Source organism: Lonchura striata, chromosome 4 (genome assembly GCF_050655825.1).
Source record: "Lonchura striata isolate lonStrDom1 chromosome 4, ASM5065582v1, whole genome shotgun sequence".
Taxonomy (NCBI): domain Eukaryota; kingdom Metazoa; phylum Chordata; class Aves; order Passeriformes; family Estrildidae; genus Lonchura; species Lonchura striata.
In genome coordinates this window covers 34,677,491-34,689,270 of record NC_140706.1, presented here as the reverse complement: position 1 = coordinate 34,689,270, position 11,780 = coordinate 34,677,491, and the positions used below count along the sequence as shown (strand labels likewise).

The 11,780-nt window shown below is 33.5% G+C and overlaps 1 long non-coding RNA gene across 1 annotated transcript in view; it reads left to right on the top strand.

The window, feature by feature from the left end:
* Positions 1-1,452: 1,452 nt before the first annotated feature.
* LOC116183617 (uncharacterized) overlaps positions 1,453-11,780 on the top strand; it is a 131,276-nt gene continuing 120,948 nt past the window's right edge. The window contains exon 1 of the long non-coding RNA XR_014954775.1: positions 1,453-9,434. This is a non-coding gene — a long non-coding RNA (uncharacterized LOC116183617). The remainder of the gene's footprint in view (positions 9,435-11,780) is intronic.

Genomic DNA, 11,780 nt, shown 5'->3' with positions numbered 1-11,780 from the left:
GTCCTTCTGTCCATGAGGGATACAGCTGTTGCTCACTGCTCTCTTTAATAAGGATAGGGTAGACAGGATTTGCAGGTTGAAAACTCATTTGTTTTTCTCTCAAAAAGATACTTTTATCTCTCCCAATCCAGAAAACCTCTACACAACATTCATTACAGTGGTTTTGTCTTTCATATCTCTCCAGGAAGAGCAAATAAGATAACATGAGCACTTGCCACTTGGAAAAAAATGAATCTTTGTAGGAGAAACCTAGCAAAAATTCTCTTTATAGAGCCACTCCATACAAAACATGTCATATGAATTGAACAAGAATTCCCTGCAGGTAAGATAGCTCTGGATAATTGAGATCTGACACATACTGCGTATCTCTAAAAATAATTTAATCACTGTCTGATCAAAGTTTCATAAATCAGATAGTGCTTAAGGCTTATGACAGTTAATTATAATTTTGATTATACCTCCATGCTTTAGGCTTCTTTATATGTCAGAAGGATTGCTCCTCTTATTAGATAGAAGTATACTGTAGTTTACTTTTATTTTGCTTTGATGAATTGCCCCTAGAAGACAGGTACCTGGTGCCTACTCATTTGGGGGCATATGTTCAGTAATGACATGCTGTGAGTATTTTTCTTTTTATTTTAACTTTGCCACATCATTTATAGACTGATTATATGTGCTTAGTTGAAATATACACAAATAAGACAGCTGTGCTCTACTTTTGTTTTAATAAACCTAGCAAGTATTTTATTTGCAATAAAGAAACTGAAGGGCCATCAAAGTTGTATACAACCATCTGCTTCTGGAATTAGTTTCATATAAGGGATTTAAGTCTTGGTGATGTTCTTCTGTGCAGGAAATTGAAAATATTCTCTGCCTTTTTAAGTATGCAGTTGAGTATTAAATGTATTGTTAACAAGACATAGCTTACTCCCTTTTGTCCTCATCTCAATTTGTGACACTGCTCTTCTATATGACAATGGCATACTAACAAGTTGAAAGTTTTGCATGAGAGATAAGTTGTTGTACTAGTGCTTAGAAAAGTCTTGACTTCCTGATTACATAATAAGCTCTCTGCTGAATGTGATATGTAACATGTGATAACAATAACACAAAACATGATGTTAGAGGCTGGTAGATGAGAGATCAGGTCTTAGTAAAAGCAAATGGAGCCAACTGTTTTCTGCTATATCGAAATATTAGTGCTATTATACCAGCTCCAACTTGTTAGACTATCAGGAAAACCCATTAAAGCCCCATATATTAAAAAATTTAAAACAGTCTTATGGGGAATAGTAAAATGGGAGTCACCACAGGGCTGTTGATTTTATTGTGAAAAACATGGTTTTAGGTGAAGGCTCACTACAGGGACTTAGATTCTTAAAGAGGCAATTAGGTTACTAACTCCAAATTAAGGATCACTGGCATGTAAGGAAAGGAAAGGAAATTCAGCTGCTGAATTTCCTTTGTGATGTCTAAAGTCCCTCAAGACTGAATTTTCTGCCAGGACATTTATAAAGCTGCCTAAATCTTTAATTACCTGGCTTTTGCTGTATCCTTAGTCTGCAGGGGATGTAAAAATAAACCATTTTCTCATTTTATCTCTTTTGGACTGCCTGAGTCAGGAGTGTGATAAGGGTACACTGTGTGTGCACTTGTGATTTCATGTCTTAGAAATCAATGACTAAGAAATAGAAAAAAAGCTGGGAAATTCTGTGAGGGAAAAGGAAGAACTGGATGAGGACAGATATGCTTCTCTTCAAAGGCCACAATTAGATGAATTGTCTGGACCACAGGAGAGCCAAATCCCTGCTTTGAAGAAAAGGTTTGAGCTTTATTGTACTACCTTCTAGAATACCCTAAAAATAGTCAAACGGGTATCCTGTCAAAAACATCTCTTTCAACATCTTTATCAATGTTGCTTTATATTGTATAAAGTGTGTACAAAAATTTTGGCTGGACTTTGAAAATCACTTATAATTCATTAGCCAGAGAAATGAGACAATGCTGCAAAACAAGCTAATCAGTTGTTAGCTGAGGTATTGAATGAGTTATTCTAAATTCAAGTCCTTTTTCCAGTGACTGCAGAAAATAAGCAGAAATTCCTTCAACAGAAAAGACTCAATAGGACACTGCTATTTTGGGATGACACACCCAGGGAAGATCAGGCCTTTGGAAGGGGAAAGAAAAGACTTTGTCCTGCCTCAGTGAATGATCCTCCTTTCTAAAATAGTATTTCACATAATTTTGGAAATATTCTTGTTGGTCAAGACATTTTCATTTTTTAGTATGGTTGCAGCCCTTTTTGACATCTCAGGTTTGGGATTGTTCTGGGTATTTCAACCCAACTGGATAGAAACATCTATTTGTCTCTCCAGCTGCTCTGCTTTAGCTCATTGGAACCTATTTGTGAATCTCACTGTTGCAGTGTTTGTGAAACTCCCAATTATTGGCTTAGATGACTTTTATTTTAATGAAATGACAGTTTATGCTGTATAGCATGTTTCTTTGTCAGTAAATCCAATTACAATAAGATTAATTGTCCCCGGGGCTTGGCCCATATCCTGCACTCTGGACTGACAACTTTCCTACCATCTGTAGCAATATGTTCTCTGAGAGTATCTTTTTTCTGCACTGTCATAAAACTTAGTTCCTCTTCTTATTTCTCTGCTGACAGTCCTCTTATAATTAGACACAATATCTTTGTAATTTTTTCCATAAGCCTATGCAGGTCTTTTATCAATTTATGTCTGTCTACATCTTCTTGCTATGTGTCTAATGAGTGCTTGCAGTAGTACTAAATTCCTCATTTAGTTTTGGAACCAGGTCCAAGATCTATCTCATATGCTTTTCTGCAATTATAGACTTCTGTTTCAGAGTACCCTTATTAGCTATCAGGCCTCTTTATTAGACAACACTGGCTCCTGGCCTGCTTTGTAACTTACTGTAAACAATGCAATTGGATGGGATAGTGGGAAACTGGGTTCAAACATACTTTGATTGACTGAAATCAGACTCTATAACTCCTCAAGCAGCCTTTCTGTAGTCTTTACTTTTTATGGTAATCTGGAAGCCTTTTCCTTCTCAGGAACTCCTACAAGCTTTCAGTTCCCAAATTGATGCTCTAATACACCTTTTTGTACTTCTTCTATATTAATTTTCTCTGACCATGACAAGATAAGCACATGGCCCAACCTGAATTCTACTCTTTTCTGTTTCAAAAAATGGTTAAAAGATTGATTATTTAATTGACATACATTTCATTTTGGCATCATAATTTCTGTCCATCTATGAAAAAAAAAAGTGGCATAATCTTCCCACTTAGAAGTCATTAGGGTAGCTTTCTTTTAGATGCCTCAAAACACCTGAGAGGAAAGAAAGAACTAGAATGACAGGAAACATCTTGTGAAATTCACATCTTTGTCTTCCTTTACCTAGCATTTTACAGTTATCCTTAAAACAAAACTGTATCTTAACTCATACATATAAATACCACAAACACTCCATAAATCTCCAGCTACTCTTAAAATTTAATCATGACACACTAATATATAGCTTCATATAATCTAGCCAACATACATGAAAGCTTTTCCATATTCTTCAATACATTCTTTGTCACCATAAATAGTTCTTCACTGTTTCCCACTCTGACAACCGTCAACCATTCTTCTCATAATTTCTAGCACTAAATAAACGCCATTATGTTAAATAAACCTGACTGATGAACATCAGAAGTTTCTGTCACATCATACATAAATAGTTTATGAGTTTTAAGCCGTTAGCTTTCATGTACTTTTTTGTGTCCCTTCAAATGTGCATTCCTTCTTTCTTGTTCACTTCCTGAAGAAGATAAAGCTGTGATTTTACTTCAGTACTACATATTAAAAAAAAAAAATATTCATCACATTTCCAGTCTTCTTTATCAAATGAGCAGAAAAATACCCAAAGATAATTTCCAAATATTGCTGATTCTCTGTCTTTAGTTTTGCTGATTATCTCAGTCTCTCAGTATCCTAACTATCACAGTAGGAAGTTTCAAGTCCTTTCTTGTTCAGATATATTATTACTGACTTATCACTTTCTCCTTAATTCTTTGTTTTTTTACTTCAGCCACTGGATCTTCCTGCTGATGTCTTTTTGATGGATGATTGATTTATTTCCCACAACATCCTCTAATACTGCTTTATAGTTATGACTACACCATAGGGTGAATCTTGCTAAATTATTACTTCTTAGCAGTCATCCTTTCAGGTAATAGATTAACAGTCTAACAGCCTAAGTACTTCACAACACAGAAAATATCCCTCTGTTATTTTGCTTAGCATAGAAATATTTAAAAAAATAAATTTGAAATATTTCTCTAACAGATTTCCTGTTATAGAAGCTTTTCATATTGTGCCTCTTCAAAACAACACCAGATAATTCTTAATGTGTTTGCTTTAGCACCATCATTTTTTTTCCTTCAGTTATAAAAACATTCCTCTTGCCTTTATTTCTTCTGTGAGTCATCATAGTCTATGTCTGACACTTTTAATGATAGGACTCATTGTAAAAGGATGAAGTTGTAACAACATAGAGCAGCTGTGGGTGCATTTGTTGAAAAAGGTGACATGCAGCCAGATATTTATAGAAATAAGACGGTTACAATGTGGTTTTATCTCAATATATCTGAAATGCCATTACTAATTCTTGTCAGTCGATACAGTCAAGAATGAGATAGCAAGATCAGATATTTTCAGAGCTAGATTTTATAACATTTATTGTTTCACCACAGTAGATTAAAATTGAAAATTTATAAACATTAGAAAATGCAATAGAAAAAAATGAATGTCCATTCCATTTCCCTAGGGTTATGAGAATAATGTTTATTTCAAAACTAGAATCTTATTCTGATGTTTTTTTTCTGTGAATAGTTGTTGGAAAGTGAGTTTTTAAAATGTATGTCATAATCCTCTTTTTGACCTGTATATTTTAAGAAGAAACGGTGTTATTTCTGGGACACATTGTGGCTCAGAATGGTCTGTGATCATGTTAAGGAAAAGAGGAATAGATTTTTTTAAATACAAGAACCTTTACTGTTAGAATCCTCTTATAAGATATTGTCTTCCTTATGCAGTCTTTCAGATATCAAAATATTGAAGCAATTCTTCCTCCTCCACTTGTTGAACACTAGCTATAATCCACATCCAGAAAAATATCCAAACCATAACCTTAGTTGAACAGTAATTAATTTTTATTTGAATTATTGTACTGTTGGTGAGTCTCTAAATGAGCTTTAGCACAAGGTTAATAGTTAATTAGGTGAATTGATTGTTCCACAAAAGAAACAGCATTTTCTTGAAGGAAAATTATGATAAACGAATAGGTAAATGTAGACAATTTGAACAAATTGTAATTATCTACTGCTATGTACCTCTGTGTATAAGGGATTGATTATTTTTAATGACTTTTCTACTTTTCAATGATTATTTAGATATTATTTAGTCCTATTTCCTCATTGCATACTGCAAATTATATCCTTCCACAATGATGGCATTATAATTAAGAAAATAAGTCACATTCATATTATCCTTTGTATATTTTGACAAAGCACAATTAAAAAACTTTCTGTGGGGAGCAATAAAATAAAGGAAAGAAAATGTCCTAGCAAATATTTCCCTTTTGGTATCCCCTGTTAATATTTTTATGAGTCTCTTAAGCTTATCTAAGAGATTTTTAATGCAGCAGGGTATGTTATTAGGTTTGTATTTTTTTCCACACTATCATACATTTCAGTCTTTATCACAGTGGGAACAATAAAATAACAGACCGCAATGCATTAGCATCATAAAGAAAATGTAATAAATGGCTTTATAACTGTAGTAAAAGTTGCATGAGCACCAGCAGCTGTAACAGGGATGTTGCTACAGCAGCATTTTATGACCTAATAGCACTCAGTGGGCTGATAATATTATGTGTGTGTGTGTGTAATGCCAGCAGTTTCCCAGGCCTAAATTTCAATTCAGATAAATAATTGAAAGCACTTTTAGACTTTTCCATAAAATGTTTAATAAGAGATCAAATCCTCCCTCCCTGTAGTGGAAAATTAAATAGTTTTTACAGGGATGTTTTATGATGAAACTCTATTATTAGGAAGACATGGTGCTTGTTTTATTATTTTTTTTAAATGTGGTTGTTAGAACTAAAATATGTTTGAAGGAGCTCTTGTTTGCTTTGTTTCATATTACTGGTAGTAGAGAATGGTGCTTGTTTTTACACTTGTTTACCATTTCCTGATATTTGGAGACAAGGACCATGATAATAACATTTACTAAATTAATTTGAATGATAATAATAATGACATGTGTCTGCATTTCTAGAATGTGAAAAAAACCCAGAAGTTCTGCAGAAGAGTCAGTTTTAGAAAATGAGACTGGTAATCATATGGTACAAACGTGGAATTCATTTAAGGTTCTCTAACAAAAAAAAAGTGATAATTTTTTCTCTATCTCCTCAGTAGAGATTAAATGCAAAATGTACTCTGCATGAATGAATGAAAAGATCATCAATGTACAGTCTGCAATATCAGGTTACCACTTAAAGCACACAAAACAATATTCTGTGAGGGTTTGTTTTTTGGTTTTTTTTTTGTTTTAAGAGAATTTTGGAGTTGCTTAATTTTCTCTGTTTCATATGGGAATTTCTTGTTTTATAAAAGGTGAAAGAAAGTGTGTGAAGTATGTATATTAAATTAACTACTGTCTTGAATACTTTTGTTTGGCACAACAACCTGCTCTTTCCATGTTACTGTTCTGAATATTTATGTAACAGATAATATAAGATTACTCGTTTGCTAAAGTTCTCCTTCTTGGGCTTACTTGCTTCATTTACATGATCTTAAATCATCTTTCAAAATTATGAAACTGGAGAAATTTGGAAATTTTGGATATTCTGAGGTCTCACTTTATCCTCTGTATTTTTCAAAAGTTAAAGCGGGTGGTAAAACATAAATCCTCCAAATATTATTGCTTTTCCTTGTGTTTCATCTTCCCCCAAAGGAAAAAAAATCTTATGGTTTATAACAATGAACTTTATCAGTATAAAATTAAATCACTTTAAAATAAATTTATATTTGGACTCTAGGAAGGCTGAAAATACTCAGATAGAGGATAATGCCTTATGAAGCGGAGAGAAAGAAGGACAAGAGGACATTTAGAGGTAAGAGAAGGGAGTTGAAACATACACATTGAATTATTTTTGAAAGTATTGCTCTAATGCGTTTCAGAATTTTTATATTATGAATGTTATAATAGATCATCTAGATCCTCTGAAAGGACTTCTTTATTATTTTAAATCTAAATGAATTAATGCAGTAATAAAAAAGAATGGAAATATAAGTCTTAAAAATTTATCTCTCTAATGAAAAATCCACAGAATTATTTTTGGAGGGGTCTAATACAGAGTTTGGGTGGACAAGGTAATTCCCTTGTCTTAATCAGATATAAATAGGTAGGAACTTATATCATCACAGACAAATCAGCTGAAATTTTTTAATGAGATATTTAACCTTTAAATTGAGACATAATTTAAGCTACATATTTACCTTTAACTGTTTTCTTTAATCTCATTTGGTGAGAAAAAATGGATGCTCTGGCAACTTGGTATTGTGTTTAATAGCAAATTAAATGAAAAGTCAAGCTGTGATTTAGTTGACTTACTTTTAATAGAAAAGCATCTTCTGTTGCTGACAGACTCTATGAAGCACACTTGAGAAGGAAGAGCCTTATCCCAGTGAAATTTTGTTTCTCTTGCAAAGAGCTTATTTCAGCTACATCTCTGCAACAGTTCAAGTTACAACTTTTTTAGGATTGCCTTAAGAGTGAGAGATATCTCTACACTTACAGGCCTTCCAGCACTTTGTCCAAGATCACTTGTTATTTACATAAAATGGAAACTAAGACAAATGACCAGCTTGTTCTGACCTTGTCACCCTCTCCCGAGACAGAAAAACCCCTTATGCAATTGTTGCTTTTAAAAATAATCTATATGCTAATTTATAGGTAAATTCAATAAAAAATATTCATTTTTTCTATCAAAAAGTGGGAGGTCCTGCTACATAACAGAGGTAATAAAATGTATAAAACTGGAACATGCAAAAGATTTCTAACGATAAGGTAACACAAACCTGCAATTTCTGTTGATTGAACTGTAAAAACTGAACACTAAATATTGCTATTTCTCCAGCTAATTAAATTGGATGAACATAGGTTTCACAATTGAAGCCAGGTATTTAAATTAAATTTTAGAATATTTCAAATATTATGGTTGAAAGGATTTACAAAGGACGTTGTAAGTGGTCTGTTATCCAGATTAGGGCTCTCAAGTTTTGTAATAAAGGCTATTTCCTCAAAAGAAGTTTATCTTATTTTAATGGCTACATATGTAAATATTACAAATTCAGTTTACTTACAGATCATTAAATAAATATTCTTGTGTCTTCTCAGAGAGCTAACAGATCTAATCTAGCTAAAGGCATAAACTGAAAAACATATAATGACCTTAGGAAAACCCCACATAGTTAGTAGCTTACTTGCACCCATTTTTTTTCCTCACTTCCTGGCTTATTTTCAATCTGACCCTAAACACAATATTTGAAGGCAATTCTGTCAGGCTTTTTCTTTTTTTGTTATAAAGTTGCTGTTAAGGTTAAATTTTCCTGGGCTGTGCACAGCATTTCATATTGTTAACCACTGCTAGCTTTATATAGGTAATTTTCTTGTAAGCATAATCTTAAAGAAGCAGAAATGAATGGTCTTATTTGAAATTCCTTTGTAAGCTATCAGACAAGCAATCTTTCTGTCCTTTGGGAGCTTCTGCACCATGAGCATTAAACTGATACTTGCCTTCACCAGTTTTCCTTCTGAAACTTGGTTCCCTTCTCCTTTTTCAGAGCTTGACTGTAAACCAAGGTGTTCCTGCAGCAGTTCGTACCTTGTGGGTTTGGAGACAGAGAAAGTGATTGGGAAGTCTCAGAAGAGATTCTTTTAAAGATGGTTGACTGTACAAGAGAGAATAAACAGATCCTGAGAAGAGAATGAAGTGTCCACAGAAAATATTTTACATCCCCAAAAAGTACTTAATATACCTGTCTCTTTCTCAGCCTTAGTCTCTACTAACAGAGACAAATCAAACTATGACTATCAACAAGATATGAAGGAATACATACACTCATTATCTCACTCAGTTATGCTCCAAACCCTAATTTTCATACCAGCTGCAGATTTTGATTTACAAAATCTCTTATGATTACTATCTTGGTTTCCTTAGAAACCACCTTAGACTCACACTCCATGTTTTGTGAGAAAAAGGCCAAATCACCTGAGGTTTTTTTGGATCCTGGATGTTGTCTCTGAAGGTACTGATGGCAGAGCTGTTTTGATGGACAGCCCTTACAGCAGGTAATTTTTTTTTCTGGATGGATTCATTTCAATGATGGTTTAAGCATGCTTTGCCATAAATCTATCTCTATAATTGTGTTTTACCTAACCAGGCTGTTCATAGAACTGATGAAGTTCAATTTGTTTGACAATGGCTGGTACTTTGTATATATTTATATTGGTCCATTTGCACCAGAGTAAGTAAACAATTTAGCAATGAAGATATTTTCATTTATATATTGATGAGTCTCTGTATTTTATTTCAGTGTTGTTGATTCTTTTTATTAAAAGAAAAGGATATTTGATATGGCAGGGTTCAAATGTCAAGGCCTACAATATTTGGTATATTTGGGGTATTTGGTATATTTAGCATATTTGGGGTAAATAATCTGGAAAAAAAGAAAAGTGACCAACTGTGTCAATGCTAATAAACTGCAGTATAAGACTCTGTGGAACTGCTGGTGTATTCATGATACTGAGACAATAAAATGACAGACAACATTCAGTGTCCAGACACAAAAATGAAATCAGTGGAAATGCTGTTTTAGGAAAGGTCTGTGCGCTTAGAAAAGACATTTTTTCGGTTTCATTTTTCTAGTCTGTAACAAGATCAATTTGTAGCTGGGTGATATTTAACAAAGCAAAAGGTAGCATTTGCAAGGAGTGGGATAGAAAATGTTATTATGGTCAAAATACTGTGCATCACTTTGCAATTACTGCCCATCTTGGACCTATAAGCATAATGTTCCTGGAATGATGGAACTGGAAAAGATATGGAGGGAGATGATGAAGGTGAATGAAAGATGCAGAGAGATTACATACTGTGGAGAAATATTCAGGGATCTTCAGTCTGGAAAATAAGTTACTAAATTAGATATGATAGAAATCTATACATCATGAGCAATATAGATATTAGAAACTATTGTAGTTTTTATTTTTTTTTTATTTGAGAAAGAGGGGTATAAATTGAAATTATCAGACAGCAGAATCAAAGCAACATAAGGAAGCACTCCACACTGTGCACAGATAATCTGCAGCAATAGTCAACTGCAAAGTGTTGCAACTCTGACATGAGACACTGCAGATGTCAAACAAATGTGTGTTCAAAACTCCAGTAAGGCCAAGTTGTTTAAGGAAGATCATCTAAGACTCCAAAAACACAACACAGACACATTCACATTCAAAGCTGGAAGGACATAGTGGGAAGTATCTCTGGATGTGTTTCTTGTTTGTATATTTTCTTTTGGTGTCTGTAGGATGTAGAATCTCCTGAACCTTTCATCTTAACACAGTGTCCAATCTGATTGTCATATGCTCATATTAATGTTACCCTCTGTTGTGTGTGACTTCAAGGCTATTTATTGTTCTTTCTTTCCCTCTTTAAAAAGCAAACAATCTGTGTGAAATTCCACAGCACATTTTTAAAGAAAATGGGGTAGCTTCAATTTGTTTTGTCTTGTGTGTTTTTCTTTCTTACAACAAAGCTTTTTATTTTTTAAATTACATTTCTCTCTATGATTACTATTCAGACTGATGCTCGTTTACTCTGGCAGGAAAAAAAAGGACACATTAATGTGTCATCTATTTTGTCTAAAACCTGCTAAATTAATTGAGAACTACCACCACTGAAGCAGAAAATAAGGTTGAATTTGAGTAATGAATGATGCCTGGCTAATGATACTAAACACCATTAGAGCAAGATACTTTTTTTCAACATAGGCTGGCTGGGGAGGGGGCTGGAGTTGGCAGGAGGATGTAAGACTAAGTGAGAAGAATGTGTTATTCACAGCAGAGAGCAAACACTGAAATTTGAGAAAGAAGTTAGAAAGCAAGAAAATCAAAGGAGGTCAGAGGTAGAAAATAAAGAAGAATAAAACTAGGTGAAAATTGGGAATTTTACATAAATATTTGGCATTGTAAAAAACTTCATTATGCCAGCTATATTTTCTCTCTCAATTTTCACATGTTTAAGATGTATATTGACCACAAGATCCTGGTCAAAATCCCACTCTACAGACTGGGACAACATCAGAAAGTCAATGCTAAGCATCATTTTTTTTTTTTCCTTATCATTCACAGGATGGTGGTAAAATCTTGCATATAGTTGTTGCTGAAATTTTTAGAATAAATGTAAAATAACAGGACTGACTTTTCAAGTGTCATGTTTACCTACAGTAGGTGTTTCAGTTGGACAAAATTATTCTTTGCTGGGATGAGATACAATGTTTTTCAGATGTTATGTGACTGACATGACAAAAATGAAGTATTCTAGTTTGCTTAACTTCTGCACATCACCTTTTCAACTTTTAAACTTTTAAGTCACTAATTTCAATGCTTTTCTGACTCCAAAAGGCTGATGAAGAGATG